Source organism: Bombina bombina, chromosome 11 (assembly GCF_027579735.1).
Source record: "Bombina bombina isolate aBomBom1 chromosome 11, aBomBom1.pri, whole genome shotgun sequence".
Lineage (NCBI taxonomy): Eukaryota > Metazoa > Chordata > Amphibia > Anura > Bombinatoridae > Bombina > Bombina bombina.
This window is the reverse complement of record NC_069509.1, coordinates 147,404,279-147,428,213: the sequence shown is the minus strand read 5'-3', so window position 1 is coordinate 147,428,213 and position 23,935 is coordinate 147,404,279. Positions and strand designations below refer to the sequence as shown.

The following is a 23,935-nucleotide window of genomic DNA, read 5'->3' as shown; positions in this document are numbered from 1 at the left end:
GTACCTATTCAGTGTTCCTACAAAGAATCAAAAAAGAGACAAAACTTACAAATGTATCTAATTTCGAATCAGATTGTTCTAAATGGATTGAAAGTGAAAGACCAGGGTGAAACTGAAGATTCAGCTTATCTAAATTTTAGTAAAGCATTTGACAAACTGGGTTGCCTTGGACTAGCGGCAAAAATGGTAAAATGCTGGCTTAAATACAAACATCTTGTAATTGCTATAAAACATACTCAGTGAATTTGAAAAGTTTTTTAATACATTAACCCCTTTTTTGCTGCAATTATTTTCAATAGCCAGACGGCACTCACCACTTGCCTTATTTAGAGGTGCTAATCCAGACATGTTTTGCAATTTCTTATCTGAAAATCTCTTCTGAAATTAATTAGGGACAGATATGTAGCAGGATTAGGGTTGTGAAATTTGCTGTGTAGACTTCTAATTCCCAGAATTGGAGAACTCTTAATTTTCAGAGTTAAAGGGATACTAAACCCATTTTATTTCTTTCATGATTCAGATAGAGCATGAGATTTTAAGCACCTTTCTAATTTACTCCTATTATCAATTTTTCTTTGTTCTCATGTTATCTTGATTTGAAAAAACAGTACTGTAAGCTTTAGAGCCGGACCATTATTTGTTCAGCACCTGGGTAGCACTTGCTGATTTGTGGCTAAATGTAGCAAACCAATCAGCAAGCGCTACCGAGGTGCTGAACTAAAAATGCGCCGGCTCCTAACCTTTTATTACTGCTTTTTCAAATCAAGATAACATGAGAACAAAGAAAAATTGATAATAGGAGTAAATTAGAAAGTTGCATGCTCTATCTGAATCATGAAAGAAAAAATTTGGGGTTAGTATCCCTTTAAATAAGGGGAAAGGGTGCAGAGAACGAGTAAACACAAATGGTTAATAACATGGGCAGAGACAGTCTATAATTTGCTTATCTCCTTCCACCATTCAACTGATAACTATTTTCGTTTTTAATATTCTTATAGTGATTATCATCTTTATAGATCACTTGTTACGCCTCATCTGCTGAACAGTTATGGAGACCAAAATCCCAGAAGAACAGAAAAACTCTAAACTGTTAAAAGTGAGCAACTAAAATGGTAAATAGTCTAAACTTTTGAAACTTACAGAAAAGACAAAGGAATAATATAGTCACAATCTTCTGTGTATTTAAAGGGAAATGAAACCCAATTTTTTTCTTTCATGATTTAGATTGAGCAGCAATTTTAACCCCTAAAGACCATTTGTAACCAAGGCTATTTTTACATTTCTGCAGCGTTTGTGTTTAGCTGTAATTTTCCTCTTACTCATTTACTGTACCCACACATATTATATACTATTAAACGGAATTTCTAAAGATACCATTATTTTCATCATATCTTATAATTTACTATAAACAATTTTATAAAATATGATGAAAAAAATGGGAAAAAAAAAACACACTTTTTCTAACTTTGACCCCCAAAATCTGTTACACATCTACAACCACCAAAAAACACCCATGCTAAATAGTTTCTAAATTTTGTCCTGAGTTTAGAAATACCCAATATTTACATGTTCTTTGCTTTTTTTGCAAGTTATAGGGCAATAAGTACAAGTAGCACTTTGCTATTTCCAAACCCCTTTTTTTCAAAATTAGCGATAGTTACATTGGAAAACTGATATCTGTCAGGAATCCCTGAATATCCCTGAATATCCCTTGACATGTATATATTTTATTTTAGAAGACAACCCAAAGTATTGATCTAGGCCCATTTTGGTATATTACATGCCACCATTTCGCCGCCAAATACGATCAAATAAAAAAAATTGTTAACTTTTCACACATTTGTTCACAAACTTTAGGTTTCTCACTGAAATGATTTACAACCAGCTTGTGCAATTATGGCACAAATGGTTGTAAATTCTTCTCTGGGATCCCCTTTGTTCAGAAATAGCAGACTTATATGGCTTTGGAGTTGCTTTTTTGGTAATTAGAAGGCAGATAAATGCTGCTGCGCACCACACGTGTATTATGCCCAGCAGCGAAGGGGTTAATTAGGGAGCTTGTAGGGTTAATTTTAGCTGTAGTGTAGTAGACAACCCAAAGTATTGATCTAGGCCCATTTTGGTATATTTCATGTCACCATTTCACCGTCAAAAGCGATCAAATAAAAAAAATTGTTTACTTTTTTACTAATTTTTTCACAAACTTTAGGTTTCACACTGAAATTATTTACAAACAGTTTGTACAATTATGGCACAAATGGTTGTAAATGCTTCTCTGGGATACCTTTTGTTCAGAAACAGCAGACATATGGCTTTGGCGTTGCTTTTTGGTAATTAGAAGGCTGCTAAATTCCGCTGCGCACCACACTTGTATTATGCCCAGCAGTGAAGGGGTTAATTAGGTAGCTTGTAGGGAGCTTGCAGGGTTAATTTTAGCTTAAGTGTAGAGATCAGCCTCCCACCTGATACATCCCACCCCCTGATCCCTCCTAAATAGCTCTCTTCCCCTCCCACACCCCACAATTGTCCCCGCCATCTTAAGTACTGGCAGAAAGTCTGCCAGTACTAAAATAAAAGTTTTTTTGTTTTTTTTTATTATCTATTCAGCTGTGATGGACACCCCTTAGCCCCCAACCTTCCTGATCCCCCCCCCCAAACAGCTCTCTAACCCTCCCCCCCTACCTATTTGCTACCATTTTGGGTACAGGCAACTGTCCGCAAGTTTGCCCCAAAAAACAAAGTTTTTTTTTAGTTTTTTTTTTAGAAAGAATAGCTTTTTCTGTAGTGTAGTTGCCCCCCCTTCCACTCCAAGATCCTTTGATATTTATTTATATTTGTATTCCCCTCCCTCTCACGCTGCAATTCCCTGGATCATTGGTGGCTGTGGTTGCTACACGCGCACGCACGCCCCTGCAGGCCCCCCCCCCCGCATGCTCCCGGCACCCTGCGTGCACATTGCACTTACAGGAACCAGATGCCGAGAAGCGATGGGCCGCCCACCCGCCTCCCTGCTAAGCTCCCACCAACGATCGGCACCATCGCTACCGAGGCATCACTGCAATACCCTGAGAGCTGCTGGAAGCGATCGCAATCGCTTCCAGCACTCAATCAGACCAAGGATGTGCCAGGTACGTCCATTGTCACTGACAGTTTTTGCAGGACGTACCTGGCACATCCTTGGTCGTTAAGGGGTTAAGCAACTTTCTAATTTACTCCTATTTTTTCTTAGTTCTCTAAGTATCTTTATTTGAATTTTAGTTTAAGAGCCGGCCCATTTTTAGTTCAACACCTGGATAGTGCTTGCTGATTGGTGGCTACATTTAAACGCCAATCTGAAACTTCTACCCAGGTTCTGATCCAAAAATGGTCCGGCTCCTATGCTTACATGCTTGCTTTTTCAAATAAAGATACCAAGAGAATGAAGACAATTTGATAATAGAAGTAAATTAGAAAGTTGCTTAAAATTTCATGCTCTATCTGAATCATGAAGGTTTAATTTTGACTAGACTATTCCTTTAAGGGGACACAAAACCAAAAACGTTTATTTTTTTATTTAGATAGAGCATACTATTTTAAACAACTTTCCAATTAACTTCTATTATATAATTTGTTTAGTTCTCTTGGTATCCTTTGGGTTAAAGAATACCTAGGTAGGCCCAGGAGCCGGGAGCTAGCTTCTGGTTGATGGCTGAACATATATGCCTCTTGTATTTGGCTTACCAATGTATTCAGCTAGCTCCAAGCAGTCTATTGCTGCTTTTTCAAAAAAGGATTCCAAAAGAATGAAGCAAAATTAATAATAGAAACAAATTGGAAAGCTGTTTAAACTTGTATATTCTATCTGAATCATGAAAGAAGAAATGTGGGTTTCATGTCCCTTTAATAATATAACAGTAATATGAAACCTTTAAAGGGACACAAGTCAAAATTAAACTTTCATGATTCAGATAAAACATGCAGTTTTAAGAGACTTTCCAAATAACTTCAATTATGTAATTGTGCGCAGTCTTTTTATATGCACACTTTCTGAAGCAGTCGCTCCTACTGAGCATGTGCTAAAGGACACAGTGTATAAGTATATATGTCTGTGATTGGCTCATAAGCATCAGATGATACAAGTGGGTGGCAAACTGAAGTTAATTATAAAATTTGTACGAAGAAAAAAAAAATTCTTCTGCTCATTTAATATGTAAAGAAAGTGTTATTGCAGTGCCTTTTTATTGTGCAACTCCACTGTATGTAATGTTCCTTTAACAACATTTAGTTTCTGCAGAGGCTAAGATAATTTTTCATAATGAAAATAAGCAACATTGAAAAAGGGGGATGATTCATAAGCTTCTATTAGATGTGGAAGGCAAAAATACTATAAGGTAATCAAATACAGAAATACAAGCAGATTTGAGGGGCATTTTGGTTTTTATTGTCTGTCAGATTATAAGTTTTGTTTTATTTGCTTAGGCCGAACTTTTTAGATCAAAAAAGATTAACAGTCTGATGATAAAAGACTGTCCTGCTTGGAGAGAAATTTTAGTGCAGAATTCACAGGGGCTGAACTCACTGAATGCTCAAAGAAATAGGGTAGAACTCTCAAGCACTTCAAGATCTCTCTCTTTTCTGTATCTGAAGGAGAGACAAGCCCAGTGCAATATAGCACTGCATAACATGAGAGTTTTGTTACACCTACACTTCGTGCTTTGCATTTTATATCACTTTACATTATTAAATGGGTCCTTCCAGTCATATTACATTTAAGCTTTGCACTTTCTATTTTATATTTTAATACATTTAGATTCAGTAATGATTTTACAAATTCTGATTTTTTTTATAGGTTCTGTGTTACTTTAACATACTTTGTAAATTTCTGTTTATCTTTTACAACTTAAGTTGCATTTGTATTTTCTCTATTGTAAAATAAAACACAGCTTCAGAAAGTGTTCCCAGGGTCTGAAGCTCTCACAAGTCTTGTGGTATGATGTAAGCAGTTTAAACAAGCTGGTCTCACAGATCTGTTTCACCAGCTGTATGCAGGTGAAGTTTGCTCAAAATTCACAATACACTTATTTAACTGACAGAAAAGTAATATATACTAAACTATAGGGCAAAAGTAAGTTATATTGTAGTCAAAACATTAAAGTTTAATTTGTAATTAATGCAAACTGAGCCTTTATATCAGTGCCAGGGGTTCTCCAGTTACCTTCTTTCTACGCTGTGAAATTTTGTATTCCAGTGAGCTTCATTACTTTCTCATCTCTCTGGGACTTCAAGGTTCTAATACTTTTTCTTACAGAATTCAGTGATTTCTGTCCCTGTTAAGTCTGCACCACAATGTCTCTCCAAACTAGAGCATCTTTGCTTATCAGGTGAATAGAAAGTAATGAAACTCTCTGGAACTGAAGCGGTTAGTTTATTAAAAAAAAAAAAAAAAAAAAATACAAAGTGTGATGTAATTTGTAAAATATACACATAAATATAGAAAGTGTGATCCTAATTTGTTAAAGCTACACAGAAACTGTGAAAGCATAATCAGAATTTGTAAAAGTACAATCTTAAATACACTGCTGCATACAAAATAAAATACAAAATAGAAAGTGCAAAGGTTAAATGTAATAAAATGTAATCTGAAGTGTAAATTGATATAAAATAGAAAGCACAACGTGCAAATGCAGCAGAACTCATGTCATGCAGTGCTATATTACACTGGGCTTGTCTCTACTTCACATATAGTAAAGCAGGGAATGCCCCTTGGAGAAGTAAAGAAAAATCTGTATTAAGAATTTCACTAGGGATCTCGCAGTGCTGGAGGCTCATTTTAGATCATCTCACCAGAGTGGAGAGCTTTTGATAAACAGGCCTTAAGAGAGAATTTTTTTTAATATATTTTCAAGAGACTCATGAATGATTTTCACCTACATCCTTGACAGTTACAGATCCTTCTATGCCAAGTATGGATTAAAGGGAAATAAACCCCCAAATTATACTTTCGTGTTCAGCCTCAATAATGAAACATACATTTTGGGTTTTATGTCCCTTTAAAGTGATTGTCAATTTTCATCTTTCTAATCAAATATTTGGATTGCCAATACGCTTGCACTATAAACCGCAATATTTTTTTTTTTTCTAAAACATGATATTATCTTTTATTTTCATATATAACTTATCTCCGATTTCAGGTTCAACTCCTCCCATCCATTATTTCCGGCTTGAAAGGTCCTTTCGTTATAGACAATTCCCTCACGCTCGATTACGTATTACTGTAGCGCGCTCCCGCTGGCAAATCAATCTGCGCATGCGTTTCAACTTGGATTTCAATCTGCGCTTGCGTGGCTTGTTCCGTTACTCCAATCGATTGCGCCTGCGTGTCATTCCTTTGCTTATTGTATCTTACTATTTGTTACAATATCGGCAGCAAGCAAAAGCAGCAGCAGCATCTATAACGATCTCCAGAGTGATTTTCTTACGGGATTTTCAGCATTAATTTTTAGGTATTTATTGCTAATAATATTAATTCAGATATTTGATCACAGTGTGAAATATAATTATATAAAGTTAGATATATAGACATTATTTTATTTATATACTATTGATAATATATATATATATATATTGATAACTCAATCTTGCAATACATACATTTTTTTTGTTATTTTTATGTTTGCTATTCTACTTTATATGATATTCTGTAGGTATAATTTTATAAATGTATAGGAAAACAAAAAAAAAACCAATATATATATTTATATATATATTTATTGGCGATCATCAATTTATAAATAGTAAAATATGTTACATCAATGCAACAAACTCCATGTTCTTTTATTTTCAATTATGTATCTCTTTGATTCGATACAATTCGATTCGATATAATATCCAATTATAGTTGGCATTGAATAGTGGTAAACAATATAAAATTTACAAATGAGAATAGAACAAATATGATGAGAGCGATCGCATCGATACTTACTATCCAAATTCTGACACCTACTATGTAAATCAAAGAGTAAGGACTATAGCGCATGCGCTAAACATGAACGAGCACGGAATGTGGATGACGAGTAGTTATGAGACGCATGCGCAGTTGCATCGGTTTAATCGCGTGACGTAAATGAAAAAGGGGCAGGACGCCACGGGGTACGATGTCTAATTTGCACAGCGGTCTGTCAATCTAATGCAAAAAGAGGGACAAGATGGCGGGCGGAGGATTAGTGTAAGATAAATCAGTTTATAAATGCTTCGTTACCCGAATAGAGCGATAATATAAAAAATTGATGAATGAAACTAACCTTTATTTTTAGAGATGAAGACATTAAGAAAATACATAAAGCGTGACTTTACATACACTTTAAGGGACAAATACCAATCTGTGTTCTGCTGTAAGTATGAAAACACTTTTAAACACTGATTACACTAATGTAAAACTTACTGGCAATGTCCTGTTAAACACCCACTTCACACATTCCAGGCAAAGCTAAATTATATCTGTTAGAAGTAGATTTTTAACAGGAATACTATCCAAGCGTACACAAACTGGTCAAAGTTTCTATCTAAGCACTGCTATTTATGGTTACTAAAACTAAACCATTAAATACAATTGAATTGCATAATCATCAAATGAATAGTAAACTGGGAATTCAATAGCACAAACTCTACTTCAAATGAGCAGTAGATTTTTTTTTCTGATAAATCTGAAATGTCTTCCTTTTGCTGACCCCTGTTGTCATGTGACAGCCATCAGCCAATCACAGACTCTCAAATGCATATGCTGTGAACTCTTGCTCAGAAAATGTGCATATAAAAAGATTGTGCACAATTTGTTAAGTACAGTAAATTGGAAAGTGTTTTTTTGTTTGTTTTTGTTTTCAATTCCAAGCTTCATCTAAACCATGAAATAAAACATGTTAACATAAGGTATCCCTTTAGAGCAAAAAAAGTCCATAATTATATTAAAGGGACACTGAACCCAATTTTTTTCTTTTGTGATTCAGATAGAGCATGCAATTTTAAGCAACTTTCTAATTTACTCCTATTATGAATTTTTCGTCATTCTCTTGCTATCTTTATTTGAAATAAAAGCCATCTAAGCTTTTTTGGGTTAAGAACTCTGGACAGCACTTTTTGATTGGTGGATGGATTTTTTCCACCAATCAGCAAGGACAACCCAGGTTGTTCACCAAAATGGGCCGGCATCTAAACTTAGATTCTTGCATTTCAAATAAAGATACCAAGAGAATAAAGAAAATTTGATAATAGGAGTAAATTAGAAAGTTGCTTAAAAATCCATGCTCTATCTGAATCACAAAAGAAATTTTTTTGGTTCAGTGTCCCTTTAAGCTGTGCTTAAAAGACGTTGACAGACATCTGACTTCTGGCAAAAACAAAGATTAAACGACCAGCAAACACAGTAGATTTGCATAATGAACAAATGCAATAGCATTTAGGGGTCTTTTTATGAAAGCGTCAACTAAAAATATGCTTGAATTCCGCGTCGCATTTGTCGCGAGATTTGTCACGAGATTGATCCGCCATAGTCATTCAAAGCGCCAAGATCGGCAAATGTTGAAATTTGTGATGTGATATACGATCCCGCAATCTCAATCCAACACAGATCGATGCTTGCGTCATTACAGATGTTTCGAATTCAGATTCCACTCTATTTGACCCTTTTCCCAATTTATCAAACATTTAACAGGTACGCTCGCATGTATTTCGACACAGCGTACCTAGTTTTCAATCCACCACCCTTGAGGTTGTGGATGCCATAAACTCAATGGGAGCCTGAAAACACAGAAAGCTTATGTTCGGTGCTGCAAGAGAATGAAGTATATTAAACTCTATTACAATTGTATACCCTTTCTAAATCAAACAAGATTATTGCTCCGCATTTGGTGCACTAGTAGATATAGGGATAAAAATGAAAAATACATTACTACTTGGATTATGCTACAAATTTGTCTCTCATTACAAAGCAAGGGGACAATATTATTTCTCCAAATTGTTGAAAAGTTTTGCCCCAAACTTGTCGCACTAATAGATATAGAGATAAAAATGAAATACACAACATAATATAGCTAACGTCCTTTTTATTTTTTGGGGAAAAATCTATGTGCACAATGTTTGAGCCATGTAATATAAGTCACACTATCCACGTCGCACCAATTTTGACTCAACACTTTTCGCACAAATTATGACGCAAACTCCTAAACAACCCACACACTAATGAATTTTTCAACTACTTTTGATTGGAATATGCATAATTACATGATTTAGGACATCAGCCAATCTGATTCAAATATACATTTTAAACTATCACTAACTAATCAAATTGCTTGATACTTGTGTCATTGATCACTCATCAGAACTTGTAAGTGACATTTGTTACATTGTGTATTATACTTTGAAAGTATATATATATATATATATATATATATATATATATATATATGAAATTAGTATTAAAAGATAAACATTGATGATGACATTAGGACACACAGTGTAATGATTTAGACAAGAATTTAACATTCTAATTGATGTTCGATTCAATATAATCTTAAGCTGATAGCTCAAAGGGATAGCCCACCTAACATTAAACTGTCATGTTTCAGATACAGCAGAAATTAAAATCACCTCTTTATTGTCATGCTATTTTCAGAGTATTTCTTCCTTCTCTTGAATTTCTTTTTCAGTAAGAAATGTCATCTTATATACCAGCCCATTTTATAACACCTGTGTAGGGGTGGTTTTTAAAACTAGATTGCAATCAGGAGGGGTTACAAAGGTACAGACAGAAAACTAGCCCAGCTCTTAAAATATCTATTGATTGCAAATAAATACATATGATACCCTGATTACGTTATATATGCACAATTATTCCTGCTCAAAATAATAATAAATTTACACTATATACATATTGTGGTATAAATAAACACAGAGATATGACAGACAACATTGTTTAGAACAAAAAAAGGAACTTAAGGACATGTAAATATGTTTGCAAAAGATTTGACATAACACACACACACACACATATACATTATATATATATATATATATATATATATATATATATATATATATATATATATATACACACCTACACATATACACACACACGTATGTGCAAAGATATATGTACAAATTCTAGATTTAGAAAAAAAAAAAAAAGATAAACGCATATCATGACTTCTAGAAATATATATACACATTAATTTATGTGAAAGTATCATATAAAAATAACTTTCCATAAGATATTGTTTGTTGAGGTATAAATCTATTTCTTGGACATTAACAGATGAAGATTAGCTTTAGAGAAATGTGCTTGTTCATGGACAGTAATGAAATGGTATAAATAAAGTTGGGAAAAACCTGAATAAACGCGACATTGAAGACTGTTAGTTAACAATAGTGCGATGCTCATCGTGCCGTACTTCACGCACGTGTTTTTGATAAATAAGGGGATCGTATAAGGATCCGCGTCAGCGATGTCTGGAGAGCGTATTGACGCCGGCGAATGCACTGAGATTGACGCTTTGATAAATATGCCCTTAGTCTGAACTTCAAATTAGTAGTAGATTTTTTTCTGACACATTTCAAAGTTATGGCTATTTCCACTCACCTTGTATCATGTGACACCCATCAATAAATATACTTATAGTCTATGAATTCTTGCACATGCTCAGTAGGAGCTGGTGACTCAAAAAGGTGTAAATATAAAAAAAGACTGCACATTTTGTTAATGGAAGTAAATAGAAAAGTTGTTTAAAATTGCTGCTCTATCTGAATCATGAAAGTTTAATTTTTTACTTGAGTGTCCCTTTAAAATGATAATGCTGTTTACTATCACAATATCACATGCCTGTGACATAATTACAGTTTACTCAGGAGAAGTGATACATTTCTGTTCTTGAGCTGGACACAGGTCATGATTGGTGCAAATATTCCGCCATCCACGGTCAAACTGTGGAGCGGAAATGTATTTCTGCTCTAGAGCAGAGTTTAAGTATGTTAAGTTAGAGACATGCAGTGGTATGATAGTAAAATATTTTAATGCGCTAGAGCATTTTACTATCACACTATTATGTCTCTTTAATATTTATCGGGACAAGATGTATTCTTAATATACAATGTTCTCCCCAGCACTTATTTATTGGGTACACCACACGGCTGATTTTACTGACCACCTGGCTAAAATTGAAGCCACTATTAAGCTAATATTAATTTTATTTTCAAAGTTTGTTGTGCAAATTATCATTCATTCAATGTTTGTTAAATTATGCAAATGATTTATGCTTTCAGTAGCTTAAAGGTACATGAAACCCAACAAACTTCTTTCAGGATTCAGAAATAACATGCAATTTTAAAACAACTTTCTAATTTACTTACATTATCAATTTTATCAATTTTTTTCAGATTTCTTGGTGTTTTTTGTTGACAAGTAAGGACATAAGCTCACAAGCGTGCACGTGTCTCTAGAACTATATGGCAGAAGTTTTGCAATAGCACTGGATGGCAACACTATTTCCTGTCATGAGTGGGTATTGAAAAGAAATTACCTTGAAAATAATCACATTTTGTTGCTTTGCAGTCTGAAATAAAGACAGACACAGTTTTTGTTTATCCCGTTGTAATAACTCAGTGCAACTTATAACATCCAAGTGAAAGATATAACACCAACATGACAGGCAAAAATAAAGACAATTCAAAAACATAATGATAGAGTTGGAAAAAGGATCACCCCCTCCTAAAATTACTTGTAAACTCAATCAGGTATAGCTAATTACCTTCTCAAAAGGCACACACAAAGCCATTTGACCTTTAACTGTGATCAGCTGTGGGCATATTGATTAGCTCAGCATAAAAAGAACTTTCCTGTAGCATCTCGGTCCCTGGTAGTGCAACTGAAGCAAACAATCAACTGTGGGTGGCAAGGCACTGTCAAAAGATCTCCGGGATAAAGTTGAGGACAGGCACAAGTCGGAAGATGGATAAAAGAAAATATTAAAGGCTTTAGCAATGCCTAGAAGCACAGTGAAGTCTATTATTAAGAAAAAGAAGTTATTTGGTACAACACAGACCCTCTCTGAATCAGGACGTCACTCCAAACTGGATGAAAGAGCCAGGAGAAAACTAGTCAGGGAGGCTACCAAGAGCCCCGCAGCAACTCTGAAGCAGTTGCAGGAATTTATGACAAAGAGTGGTCATTGTCCGCACTTGACAACAATATCACAAATTCTCCACAAATGTGACTTGTATGGGAGGGTTGCAAGAATAAAGCCACTCCTCAAGACAGGCCACATGCAGTCACGACTGAGCTTTGCCATAACACACCTAAGAAATACTGAGGCCACATGGAAAAAGGTGTTATGGTCAGATGAGACTAAAATTTAATTTGGCCTCAACACCAAACGATATGTCTGGAGGAAATCTAATACAGCTCACCATCCAAACAACACAATTCCAACAGTAAAGCATGGAGATGGTAATATCTTGTTATGGGGGGGGGGGGTCTCTGCAGCAGGCACTGGAGCACTTGTCAGGATAGAAGGAATAATGGATGGGGCAAAATACCGTCAAATTCTTGAGGAAAATCCGCTGCCCTCTACCAGGAAGTTGTCAATAGGAAGAAGCTTTACCTTCCAACATGACAATGACCCAAAGCACACAGCAAAAATGACCACGCATGGCCTACTCAGAGCCCAGACTTAAACCCCATTGAATATCTGTGGCATGACTTGAAGACTGCAGTCCACAAACGGTCACCATCAAATGTAACGGAACTGGAGAACTTCTGCAAAGACGAGAGGGCAAATATTGCACAGTCTAGATGTACAAAGTTAGTAGAGACATATCCCAACAAACTAAAGGCTTTAATTAAAGCAAAAGGTGGTTTAACAAAATACTGACACAAGGAGGTGATCCTTTTTCCAACTCGGTGATTCTGTGTTTGAATTGTCTTTATTTTTGTCTGTCATGTTGGTGTTATATCTTTCACTTGGATACTATAAGTTGCACTGAGTAATTACAACTGGATAAACAAAAACTGTGTCTGTCTTTATTTCAGACTGCAAAGCAACAACATTTAATTATTTAAGTATATTTAACAAATATACCATGAGAACTGAGCAAATTTAATAGAAGTAAATTGGAAATTTTGTTTTATTTTTTTATTGTATGCTCTGTCTGAATCACAAAATATTTTTTGGGGGTTTCATATCCCTTTAAGTTGCATTCAATAATAGAAAATGTTATAGTATTGCAAAGTTTTACACAGCCCCCACCCAGCTACTTAGTAAATGGCACCTGGCAGGCAAACTTTATATGGAGAATACTGATATTTATATATGTTTTATGTATTACATTTCTATAGTTGTTAAATAGAATTTGTATATAAACAACTGAAGAAAACAAGGGGCATCCTACTGATCCCAGTATCTGCTTGGTATTGCCCAGTAGAAATACGTATGTGCTATTGTACAGTCCCAGACAGTCACATACACTTTTCAATCCCTGCTTCTATACAGGGACCAATTATCTTTTAAAATCAAACTTTTGTAAATTTGTTTCCCAGGTTTAGCTATCTACATGTTTTCACTGTCTGAAGAAGAGGCCCCTGGGTTGTGTATTGGATAATAGTGTTTAGTTTGCATTTCTCCCGATTATCTATATAGCATTTCTTGATACATTTCAAAATTCCTGTCACATGATCTTTTACTACAAACTATATGTGAAATACTTTAAATCCTTCTTATTTAGAAACAGATTATTTAAGCTGCAGTATACAGTACCTCAATTTGTATCTTGTACTTGCAGACACCCGGTACTCAATGTTCCCACACAGGCATAAGCTTTCAAAAACACACTGATACTCTCCTCCCATAATGTAAAAACCATTTCTGAAACTTAACCTAGGGAGACCTCTTGAGGAACAGAGTGGAAATACAGCATCTAGGAAGATTCAATCAGTTGCAATTAACCTTGTAAATTAAAATTATATTTTTTACTGCTTTTTGTTAAAGAGACATAAAGCTCACATTTTTTATTTCACGATCAGATAGAACATTCAATTTTAAACAAGTTTCCAAATTGACTTCTATTATCAAATTTTCTTTTGTGCACACAACCTATCTAGAAATCTCATCAACAAATAATAACATGAGAACAAAGCAAATCTGAGAATAGAAGTAAATTGGTAACTTTTGTTAAATTTATATTCTCTATCGGAACAATGAAAGGGAAAAAAAATTGGATTTCGTGTCCCTTTAACTGCAGTTTGTGGACCTTGCATGCTCTTTGCATATTATTACTACTAAACCAAACATATAAAATCTGCTCTATTACAAATAATGATAAACAGTACAAAAATTCTGAAGTTTTGTCAGTTGCAGACGGTTCCATCATGTGGCAATACACTGCTAATATGTGCATAGCCTACAAACTACAGGTTCATGTCAAGCTCAGGAATTGTTGCTTTGGAGTTGCTAGCTATACTAGGCAATAGTATAAAGAAGAAAATGCTCAAATGTAAGGTCTCTTTAAGAGCCCTGAGCATTGTATAATCTCAATATAAACACCAAATGTCCCTTTCCAATAAGGGATCACATTTCTAAATAAAATGGCTATCAGTAGATCACTACTGGCAATAGTGATCTATACGTGTGACATATAGGGGTTAAATCAACCCTGCAACAGTTACCTCTTTGTCACAGAAAGGGTTAACAGACTCTTTCCACCTTAACCAGTTTGTCACAGTCTAGCAACTCCAGGCAAGCCTGTGACTTAGTTCAGTGGGTGAAAGGGTTAAACACACTCTAGTCTGTACTAGACCAAGAAAAATGCCCAAACTCCCCTTTAACTCCACCCTCACTAAACTATCGCTGCTGCCACCACTTTAAGATTATTATATGGGAAATCCTAGGGAAAACACAGACTAACAGATTAAAAATCTCAAAACAAAATTTGGTAAAATCTAAAAAAAAACACACACAATATTGTTATTACTAGTTTCTTCTGTAATGTGGTAGAGATATTGGAAAATGAATATTTATTATGAACAAAAAGAGTCACAGTGTATTTATATAAAAAAAAGGAATTAAACAAAGGAAACATTTTTTTAAAAAAAATATTTGTTTTTGGCAGACCATAAACCAAAATTGCAAGCTCTGGCTGAAGTAATAGGATACCTTATAAATTTGTTATGTCTATACACTACATATTCAGTTATAAGCAATACCATTGTGACATCATGAGGATTATTTTGATACCAGATACGACATGTCAGTCATATTTGGTCATCCAGTAACATAAAAGTGATTAAAAACATGTCTTAAGATATCCTAGAGTTTCATCTCTAATTGGCCTCAGGTATCTGTCTTGATAGAGGACACTGTATTTTGACACTCTGTGTTGACATCTTAGCCCATAAAGATCACTCTCCTAAGAAGCGTGAATTGGTGAATTGCACCTTATATCAGGTTCACCAGATGTAGGTAATAAAAAAGAAATCTTCCCAAAAATCTTGCAAGCACTGGATTTATTTTAGGTTGGGGCTCAATCGCCTTAATAAAAAAGACCCATCAACTGAAAGATCCCATTGTTTATTTCCTTTAACCCCTTAAGGACCAAAGACGTACAGGGTATGTCCTAAAAAAACTGTCACTTAATGACCAAGGATGTACCCTGTACGTCCTCATGGTTTTCAAGCGCTGGAAGCAATCGTTATCGCTTTCAGCTCCTTTCAGATTATTGCAGTGATACCTCGATATTGAGTCATCCTGCAATAACCTTTTTTAAGCATCCGATGCAGAGAGAGACACTCTGTGGTCCTCTCTGCATCGGCCAGCGATGGTGCAGATTGTTGGTGAGTGGGAGCCATAGCAGTGAGGCGGGTGGGTGACTCATCACTGGTGCGAGTTCCGGATCCTGTGCGCTCGAGAGGGCGGGGCTCTGGAGCGCACACGCACAGCATCAAAGTTAAGACCAAGCAGGGAGAGGAAAAGGGAAAAAAATGTTTGGAAAGGGATCCGGGAGGGGGGAAGGGTATTGAGGGGGGCAGTTACTCTACAGAAAATAGGGTGTTTATTATTTTTTAGAAAAAAAAAGGGCAAACTTGTTAGTAAACTTGGTACTGGCAGACGGCTGCCAGTACCTAAGATGGCGGCTAATAGGTCGGGGGGGGGGGAATCAGGGAGGTTGGGGGGGGTAATGGGGGATCCAACACTTTATATAAAATATCTTTAAAAAAAAAAAATCTTTAAAAAAAAAAAAAAAACCTTCCGAAAGCTTGTCATCTTATAAATGTATAGTTAGTCCAAAAAAAAAAGTATCATTGCTCAATGCAATACTCTTGTTATTTTGATATCTAAATCTCTGGACTAACACAGCTACTCCTAAAGTTAGTGAAAAAGTTAATTATTTTTTTTATTTGATCGCATTTAGCGGTGAAATTATGGAATGCCATATACCAAAATGGGCCTAGAAGATCAATACTTTGGGTTGTCTACTAAAAAAAATATATATACACATGTGAAGGGTTATTCAGGGATTCCTGACAGATATCAGTGTTACAACGTAACTATCGCTAATTTTTAAAATAAATGGTTTAGAAATAGCAAAGTGCTACTTGTACTTATTGCCCTATAACTTGCAAAAAAAGCAAAGAACATGTAAACATTGGGTATTTCTAAACTCAGGACAAAATTTAGAAACTATTTAGCATGGGTGTCTGGCTGTGATTTGCTAATAACATGTACTGTTTGTTCATATATAGATAACATTGTGCTCACTCCCAGGGAGACTCAGCACTAATTGCCTGAAATGCAAGTGTGTCAAAAGATCTGATATAAGGAGACCAACTGCAGAGGCTTAGATACAAGGATACAAGGTAATTACACTCTAAGTGGGGAGTAGAAAAGATAAGTAACAAAATGTTACTTTTTTAATTGTTTTCTCTAAGTATTGGTATTTGATAAGTTAAGGAAGCATTTGTGTGTATAAAAAAGTGACAAGATACATATTTTTTTCCCTACAAGCTCAGCCCATTGTTAACCAGCTATTTCATATACAAAAATAAACCTAAACAATAAACTTCCCATACATTTTATACTGTGCTACTGGTATAACAAGTCTTCAAAACCAATTTTACAGTATATTTTCCCTTTAATGACAATTTCAACATCATCCTATCTGAGTACAACTAAAAAAATCCCCTGGGCGTGTGATTTAACTTAAGACTCCACTCAAGATAAGAAAATAAAATCTTTGAAGTCACATTTTTTTTGTCAAGCCTCGAACATAGAGCGAAAAGCATTTTTCACACAAACATTATTGTAAAGTATAGTTTCAAGGAGCAGAACCGTGAAGTGATCATTGTGAAACTGTTTTGTTTGAAATCCCCTTGTGTAACCAGGCGTAAAAGGTAAAGAACCGGTAACCTTTTATTGTAGAATACATATTAGCATATATCTGTACATTATTCTCAGGCTAGACTTTGCTTTGAGTACATCACTATATCTTACGTTTATTTAGTGTATAATTTCCCATTAAAATGGACATAAAACCCATTTTTTTCTTTCACAATTCAGATAATAAGTCACAATTTTAAACAAATTCCCTATTTATTTCTATTAACTAATTTGCTTCATTCTCTTGGTATAATTTTTTCGAAGAAACAGCAATGCACATGGGTGAACCAATAACATAAGGCATATATGTGCAGCCACCAATCAGTAGTGTCTGAGCATACCTAGGAATGCTTTTCAACAAAGGATAAAATAATTAGATAAATAGAAGTAAATTTGAAAATTGTTTAAAATTGCATGTTCTATATGAATGACAGAAAAAAATGTTTTTTGTGTCCCTTTAAAGGGACAGTCTACTTGAAAAAAAAAAAATTTTTAAAAATAGATAATACCCTTTCCCCAGTTTTGCATAAATAATACTGTTATATTAATAAACGTTTTACCTCTGTGATTACCTTGTATCTAAGCCTCTGCAAGACTGCCCCCTTATCTCAGTTCTTTTGATAGACTTGCATTGTAGCCAATCAGGAGTGAGCAGAATGTTATCTATAGGGCACACATGAACCAGCAGTGTGTAACTGAACAATTGTCAAAATGCACTGAGATAAGAGGCGGCCTTTGTTGACTTAGAAATCTGTTTCAGTCTACCCGAGTTTAGCTTTCAACAAAGAACACCAAAAGAACAACGCATATTTGATGATTAAAGTACATTGGAAAGTTGTTTACAATTGCATGCCCTATCTGAATCACGAAAGTTTAATAATTTTGAGTTAACCATACGTATTATTGCATTACTTGATTTTCCCACTCTTCTAACAGTTGTATACTATCCAGTGAGGAATTTTAAACTTAAAGGACCAGTCAACACATTAGATTTGCATAACCAACAAATGCAAGATAACAAGACAATGCAATAGCACTTAGTCTGAACTTCAAATGAGTAGTAGATTTTTTTTATAACAAATTTCACAGTTATGTATATTTCCACTCCCCTTGTACCATGTGATAGCAATCAGCCAATCACAAATGCATATATGTATAGTCTGAATTCTTGCACATGCTTAGTGGGATCTGGTGACTCAAAAAGTGTAAATATAAAAGACTGTGCACATTTTTTTTTTAATGGAAGTAAATTGGAAAGTTGTTTAAAATGGCATGCTGTATCTGAATCATGGAAATTTTATTTAACCTGAGTGTCCCTTCAACACATTAGGTCCATTTATTTGGGAATTTTTAATTTAAATAACATTAGAAGTTATATTTTAACTATTTTTGTTCATTTTCTAAACCAGATACTCCTGATTTGCAATCATTATATATAAAATGTGAAAGAGGCTTCCTTCTCTAAGTTTCGCTTTTAACTTAGTATTACGAAGTTTAATAAGTAAAATTGTCATATATTCCATAACCATCAATACTAAACTTTTGTAACTAAGATGGAACAATTAATCATGCAATTTGAATAGATAATATAATTTTTCAATTTACTTATGTTACCTTGTTCGCTGTGTATCCTTTATTGAAAAGCATACCTAGACAGAAGCAGCAATGCATAACTGGGGCTAGCAATTAGTGGCTACACACGTCTCTTGTTATTGGCTCAACAAATGTACTCAGCTAGATACCAGTAAAGCCCTGTTCTGGAACTGACTTTGTGTTTAACCCCATTTGCAGGGATTAAACTGTTATATGCAAGAATCAGGGCAATAATAAAATGCTTTTCTACATTATAACATTTTCTTTATTCTCCTTTGTTTCCTTCTAAAGGGACATGAATCACACATTATTTTTTTATGATTCAAAAAGAATGAACAAAAAAAATAAATCCAATTTTCTTATACCCTGTATTATGAAATTGAATTTGCTCTCTTAGTATCCTTAATTTGAAATTCAGGTAGGAAGGCTCAAGAGCGTGCACGACTCTGTAGCACAAAACTGTTGCCTTATAGTTGTCCAGAATACTACCTACCTAGATATTCTCTTCAACAAAGAATACAATAAGAATAGGGTTAATTTGATAATATAAGAAAACTGAAAACTTTAAAAAAATAAATGGATTATTATCTGTATCAGCAAAGAAAAAAAAAGGGTTTCATATACCTTTAATAACAAATGGTTAAATGTATTTCTGAATCTTTACATGGTAAAAAATTATACAGATACTTTTAACTGTTTATTTATTACAACCATTATTTTTTGCATTGCACAATTACAACTAATTACAACTGTGCTTATTTCATAATATGCAGGAATAAATTATTTTCTATACCATAGTCAAATTAAGCAGCTTAGTTTTAAGAACAGAACAGGTTTTAAAATGTACTAACTACACCCACCAGTAAACTTCTTAACGGGACAGTCTACTTGAAGATTTGTTTTGTTTATAAATATAATCCCTTTATTGCGCATTCCCTAGTTTTGCATAACCAACACTGTTATAGTAATACATTTTTTAACCATGATTACCTTGTGTCTGAGCCTCTGCAGACTGCCCCCTTTTCTTAGTTCTTTTGATAGACTCGCATTTTAGCCGATCTGTGCTGACTCATAAATAACGTCACGGGAGTGAGCACAATGTTATATATATATATGGCACACATGAACTAGCACCGTCTAACTGAAAAACTGTCAAACACTGCACTGAGAAAAGAGGAGACCTCCAATTGTTTATTAATCAGTTTAACCCTATCTAGATTTAGCTTTCAAAAAATAATACCAAGAGAACAAAGTAAATTGGAAAGGTTTTTAAAATTCCATGCCCCATCTAAAATCATAAAAATGTAATTTTGACTTGACTGTCCCTATAAATTTCCTTCAAACTTGTCTGACTCTATATTTTATTTGAGCAGATGAAAGAGACAGGAGGACTAATGACTGATTTCTAGGAATATTATTTAACATTTCATGTTTTTTCATTTGCATTATCTTTCTAGTTAACGTTTGTTTTTTGAAGAAAAAAAATCCTAAAAAAGGGACAGTAAAAAAAAAAAATCCTTAAAGGGACAGTAAAAAAAAATCCTTAAAGGGACAGTAAAGTCAAAATCAAACTTTCATTATTCGGGTAGAGCATGCAATTTTAAACAACTTTCCAATTTACTTCTGTTATCAAATTTACTTTGTTCTCTGTATCTTTTATTGAAGGGTAAAACTAGGTAGGCTCATAAGGGCTCAGGAGTGTGCACGTGTCTTAAGTACTCTATGGCAGCAGTGTTTTGCAACATTGTATAACATAGCTACAACTAATATTGCAAAACACTTGAAAATGTGGGGGCAGCTATTTCAAATACAGAAATAAACATGAATGATCAATTTCCTGTGCCCCTTTAAATATTAGGGTGCTAAAATATTTGGCACCAATATACTTGGTACATTAATTACATCACAAATAGTGTACATGATATCAGTAATGTACTGTATTAAAAGAACATGAAACTCCATTTTTTTTCTTTTATTATTTAGAGCATACAACATTCCAATGTCTTTCCATTATCAAATTGGCTTCATACTCTTTTGTTGGATGAGCAGCAAAGCACTACTGGGAGCTAGATGAACACAAATAGTGAAACAATGGCAAGAGGCAAATATATGCAGCAACCAATCAGCAGCTAGCTCCCAGTAGTGTATTCCTGCTAATGAGCCTTCCTACTAAATGGAACTAAACTAATTAAGATAATGGAGGTACATTGGAAAGTTGTTTAAAATTGCATGTTTTATCTGAATCATGAAAGTTTAACTTTGGCTTTACTGCCCCTTTAACTTGGGAACTTTTACTGCCTTATTCAAAATTAAGCAGTGCCCAAATGCAATTTTCCCTTTACTGTCAATTTAAATCAGGGGCCATTCTCCATACAAGTGCAACTCACATGGGCCGCACACTACCTACATAACTTGCCATTGCTAAACAAAGCAGCGGCGTTTGCTATAACTATATACATTTCAAAAGATTGTGTTCTGTAACTCCTAATTAAAGGGACACTGAACCCAAATTTTTTCTTTTGTGATTCAGATAAAGCAGGCAATAAGCAACTTTCTAATTTACTCCTATTGTCAAATTTTCTTCATTCTCTTGGTATCTTTATTTGAAATGCAAGATGCCGGCCCATTTTTGATGAACAACCTGGGTTGTTCTTGCTGATTGGTGGATAAATTCATCCACCAATAAAAAAGTGCTGTCCAGAGTTCTGAAACAAAAAAAGCTTAGATGCCTTCTTTTTAAATAAAGATAGCAAGAGAATGAAGAAAAAAATGATAATAGGAGTAAATTAGAAAGTTGCTTAAAATTGCATGCTCTATCTGAATCACAAAATAACACATTTGGGTTCAGTGTCCCTTTAACTTACTCTGGCTTGATGAAACGCGCTCTAACGCTTTTAAGAAGGTGACACACGCGCCATCCATGCTATTTTTTTCTCTAGCAGTCCTGTTTTGAGCATGCTCACAGTTTAGCATACGCATAGTATAACATTTCCTCTGCATTATACATAGTGGATCACAATGCTTTCAGCATAGTGATGCACTGTTTATATAGTGATAGACATATACCTGTTGGAGATAATATAAAATAAATACATTTAAAATATATATCAAATATAAAGTGTGTGATTTTAGTTAAAGAGAAAATTATTGAAAGGAATGGACAAACATGATGCGTGAAATCAGTGCTGCCATAGTAATGAACGCATATAAAGAAGTGCTACATGTGTAAAATAAATCATTATGCACTTATCTGTGTTTGTCTTTATCTTTTTAATAACAATGTTACTTGTTAAAGACTGAGGGGCTTTAATGATCTCGCTACCATAATGCAGCTGCTCACTATACAACAAGAAAATCGTAATGCCAGAAAAAAAGGGATACAGTCATTATAACGGAGATTGCACGCATGCGCATCCCTAACAGTAAGCACACTCGCTCTTTAAGTAATAAGCATATTATAATTAATATTTTTCAGATTATTTTTCATGGAGGTGGTGTGGGCCTCACAAAATTAGGTTGTGGGCCGCATGCGGCCCGCCAGTTTGACACCCCTGATTTAAAGGGACATGAAACCCCCCAAAAAAAATCTGTAATAATTTAGATAGAGAATCCTATTTAAAAAAATATTCCACTTTACTTCTATTATCTAATTTACTTTGCTCTCTTGGTATTCTTTGTTGAAGAAACAGAAATGCACATAGGTAAGGCAATAACATGAGGCATATATGTGCAAATACCTACAGAAACACAACACCACCCTAAGGCTGTATGCATATACATGCAGCCACCAATCAGCAGCTCCTGAGCTTACCTAGGTGTGCATTTCAACAAAGGATACCAAGAGAAAGAAACAAATTAGATAGCAGTAAACTGGAAGGCTATATAAAATTGCATGCTCCTACTGAACCATAAAAGAAAATAATTGTGTTTCATGTCCCTTTAAGCTTTCATAATTGAGATAGAGCATGCAGTTTGAAAAGGTTCTTATAGTGCAAAAATGATTTCATTTTTTAGAGCATGCTACTTTAGCACTAGCGACCCTGCAAGTCTATGTGTTTAATCCCAGATACAGTAAAGTATGGGAGCTGAACTGCTGATTCTAATGGACAAGGCCTAAGAGCCAATCAGCAGCAGTTGCACAACCCAGCAGTGCAGGGGTTAAATTCATGGTTATATGCAAGCAATACTGCAGACCAATGTAAGTTATAAACATTACATGTATTAGTCCCCGATACAGCTGGAACTGCTTAACCTGTGGAAACCTATTTTGAATAGTGACAGCTTTATTGTGTTGTTTTAGAAAGTTATTACTGTTACATAATTAAAGTGATATGAAACCCATTTTTTTCTATCAGGATAGAGCATGCAATTTTAAGCAACTTTCTAATTTACTCCTATTATCTATTTTAGCCACCAATCAGCAAGCGCTATCCAGGTGCTGAACCTACGCTTACATTCCTTCCTTTCAAAAAAGAAACCAAGAGAACGAAGAAAAATTGATAATAGGAGTAAATTAGAAAGTTGCTTAAAAATGCCTGCTCTATCTGCATCATGAAAGAAAAAAAAAATGGGTTTCACACCCTTTAACCCCTTAAGGACGTACTGGGTACGTCGTACAAAAACTGTCACTTAATGACCAAGGACCTACCCTGTACGTCCTCAGGGTTTTCAAGCGCTGGAAGCGATCGTGATCGCTTCCAGACGCTTTCATGTTATTGCAGTGATGCCTCGATATTGAGGCATCCTGTATTAACATTTTTTAGGCATCCGATGCAGAGAGAGACACTCTGTGACCCTCTCTACATCGACCAGCGATGGTGCAGATCGTCGGTGGGTGGAAGCGATAGCAGGGAGGCGGGTGGGCAGCCCATCGTTGGTTGATATCCGGATCCTGTCCCCTCTGTGCTTCCTGGAGCGCGCAACGAGGTAGGGGTGGGGCGGGAGCGTGC

General features: G+C 34.9%; 1 protein-coding gene across 2 annotated transcripts in view; it reads right to left on the bottom strand.

Annotated features, from left to right (window-relative positions):
- SNX8 (sorting nexin 8) overlaps positions 1-23,935 on the bottom strand; it is a 144,690-nt gene that overhangs the window by 112,626 nt on the left and 8,129 nt on the right. The window contains exon 1 of one of the 2 annotated variants that reach the window (XM_053695132.1): positions 13,779-13,824. The exons of the other annotated variant lie outside the window; for it this stretch is intronic. The gene's annotated coding sequence lies outside the window, so the exon portion shown is untranslated. Of the gene's footprint in view, positions 1-13,778; positions 13,825-23,935 lie in introns of those variants that run through there. 2 annotated transcript variants of the gene reach the window in all.